This window comes from Solanum tuberosum, unplaced genomic scaffold, assembly GCF_000226075.1.
Source record: "Solanum tuberosum cultivar DM 1-3 516 R44 unplaced genomic scaffold, SolTub_3.0 scf00052, whole genome shotgun sequence".
NCBI lineage: Eukaryota > Viridiplantae > Streptophyta > Magnoliopsida > Solanales > Solanaceae > Solanum > Solanum tuberosum.
In genome coordinates, this window is record NW_006238977.1 from 466,215 (window position 1) to 469,654 (window position 3,440).

Sequence of the window (3,440 nt, forward strand, 5' to 3'; positions counted from 1 at the left end):
ACATTCAACATATTTCCCCTCTTTCTAGGAAGAGCATTCACTGAGTGGATGGAGGCGCTACTCCCATAAACCCCTAAGATCTCAGTGTCAGCAGTTGGTGTAGCCTTCTCGCGAACACGATGAGCGGAAGGGGCAGGGGAAAAGGGAGGGAGAGATTGGGGAGGGGGAGGAGGAGGAGGGGGGACATTCTTAGCATGAGAGTTGGTCATTGGAAGAGAGCAAAAAATATAATAGAGAAAGCAAATGAAAGAGAGAAATGGGGATTTGATGAAATAAAAGACTTAGAGAAGGATTATATACATAGGGTAAAAGGTAGAGAAAAACTTAACATTTGAGTTTTTTCACTTCCCACCAATAGTGTTGGTTCAAAAAGGTCTTTTATGGAATGACCATGTAATGTTTTACTAGATGGGCATAGCCCGTGCTAGAGCACGGGCCAACACAATTATTCTAACTAAAGAGTAAACGATTCCACTATAACTTCTCATGAATGATTTTTTACATTCATTCTATAGAACTGAAAATGCCGCTTAAATCATATCCTCAACCATTAAAATTAAATTCAAGAAGCTGATTACAGAAGAATATAATGACAAAAACTGAAAAACAAAATATTATTTGGAGTTTGTATTCTCTTAACTCTCAACACAATTGATTTACACAATATTTAACAGTTCCGTCACCTTCTATATATACCCTTACAAATTGCCTCAAAAAAGTTGTAGAATTGAAATACATCACCCCTTGAAGTTGAATCATTAGAGACTTCAAGCAACATGACGATTATCATGTCACGCCCCTGCATCCACACAATAATGAAAAAAAATTAGAGAATTTTTTTCTGTGAATTTCAATTTTATTATTAAAGCTTTTGAGAAAAAAAGGTCCCAACCACATATTTAGACTTTGAGATTGATGAAGGTTCTTAGTAATTTCCAATGTTAATGGCAGCCACGCTAGTATTTTCGACAGTTGCCTCTTTTAAGATAGGTTTCAGCCAACTGGACTCTCATAACATTCTCTTGCTCTTGAACAAGCATGTTACCATACCCAAAGAGATTCTCAAAGGTAATTTTTGCTGGTCAAAAGTTGGGGATCCCTCTCTAGAGTTCCAATTTTTTTCCTCAATGGCTTCAATTCCAGTGCCTAAAACCCATTTCCTCACTTCATCATCATATATTCGTGCTCTCAGAGCACCGAAGAAATCTGTTGCCACAACAAACGGATACACATCAGTAATCAACAAAAGAAATTTTATTTTGAATTCTCGAGTGTTTGTACCAATAGATTGTCCATGGAAGCAATATACAATCTTTACGACAGCTTCCTCAGGCACGTTGTCATTTCTAAAAATACCCTTTCCAGCACCGGCCCAACATTTTATATTTTCATTTGGTGTTGGTTTTTCCATGTGGTGTATGCTTTGGATAGTCGTTTGTTGCCGAAGGATATCAACAAACAAATAAGAAAAAAGAGACAAAATTGCAAATGAAAAAATATAAAGCTAAAATTGCATAAACTTAGCGATGATGGTATGATTGATGTGAGTGTAGAAAGCATAAATGTGGAACTTTAGGGAAGGGCAAATACAGATCTTTAAAAATTTTGTGCACAGATGGTACAAACCAAGTAATAGTTTCTTGTGCCTGCATGCAAATTTTACTACCTATGCTCTCTAAATTTCTTAAACTTCTTAGCTAGATCAACTCAAACTTGGTACATCAATTTTTTTGTACCATTTAACCGCACTGTATGATAATTATACAATCTAGCAAAACAAACTAATTTCTACAGTCTACTTACCTCTTTGTGTCCAGCCTCGTCATAATCATTTCTCTTGATCCTTCTACCCTGCTCCCTCTCTCCCCTGTTTACATGAGAAAGGGAAATAAGAGTGAAGATAATGAAAGTCGAATCCAAAAAGATATAATCGGATGAGTCATTCAAAGAGTCAACCATCATACCAATATACATGCATTAACAAAACAGAGGAAAAAAGAATAACATCATGATTAAGTTAAGCATGGAAAATGGATTCTTTTAATGGAATGCCCCCCTTTGGTTCTTAGAGGCAGATCAATAACAATTTTAATAGACAAAAGATTCACCTGGAAAAAATACGAACGCATAATTGTCTCCCGATTGATATAGCCGCCTCTACATTTTCAGCATTATATAAGGATCACCCAAAAAGATAATCCAGAACCTATGTTAGTATCACTTATTGAAACTTTATGAAGAGGTTAAATACCGAATATGTTAAATATTGGAGAGCTCACAAAATAAACAGCACATTAGTTGCTGGTAAAAACAAAAGAACGACCACCCTGATTTCTTCCCAAGAAAATATCAAAACGTACGCATGTAATGTAACAATAAATCACTTGAAGACTAAAATTCAGATCATTTTTTAAAAGAATTCCGATTAAATAAATTTTTGTTATGTCTAATATAATAAGCACGGAAAAAATATTCCAAAAAAAGGATATATATGATGGTACATGCGTGCACATACAGAAATTTATAACAAAGAGAAAATAATGGAGATGATAGATCGAGTAATTTAGAAGGTACTTGGACAACTCAAAAATGACATAGAAATATGACCATAACACAGTCTTCCAAAAAGAAAAAAATTATTCTTTACACAATGATACAGTAAACAAGAAAATCAGAAGACTACAAATGTACAATTGATACAATAACGTTAAGGTGTTACGAACGTTTTTTAGGGGAAATTAGGTGTTAGATGATGAATAGTATTAGATTCAGAAATTGATCTGCAAATGGGGTTGTTGTAGTGGAAATGATTGATCGAGTAATTTAGAAGGTACTTGGACAACTCAAAAATGACATAGAAATATGACCATAACACAGTCTTCCAAAAAGAAAAAAATTATTCTTTACACAATGATACAGTAAACAAGAAAATCAGAAGCTACAAATGTACAATTGATCAATAAGTTAGTGTTGATTTTTGAATGTGTTAGATGATGAATAGTATTAGATTCAGAAATTGATCTGCAAATGGGGTTGGTGTAGTGGAGATGATAGATCGAGTAATTTAGAAGGTACTTGGACAACTCAAAAATGACATAGAAATATGACCATAACACAGTCTTCCAAAAAGAAAAAAACTACTTGTTACACAATGTTTACTTGTTACACAATGATATAGTAAACAAGAAAATCAGACACTACAAATGTACAATTGACCATTAAGTAAGTGTTGATTTTCGAATGTGTTAGGTGATGAACAGTATTACATTCAGATTGATCTGCAAATTGGGTTGGTGTAGTGGAGATGATAGATCGAGTAATTTAGAAGGTACTTGGACAACTCAAAAATGACATAGAAATATGACCATAACACAGTCTTCCAAAAGGATAAAAAATTTACTTGTTACTCAATGATACAGTAAACAAGAAAATCAAAAGCT

General features: G+C 34.0%; 1 pseudogene; it reads right to left on the bottom strand.

The window, feature by feature from the left end:
• Window positions 1-925: 925 nt before the first annotated feature.
• Window positions 926-1,411, bottom strand: LOC102593101 (ribulose bisphosphate carboxylase/oxygenase activase 2, chloroplastic-like; annotated as a pseudogene).
• Between the last annotated feature and the right edge of the window lie 2,029 nt (window positions 1,412-3,440).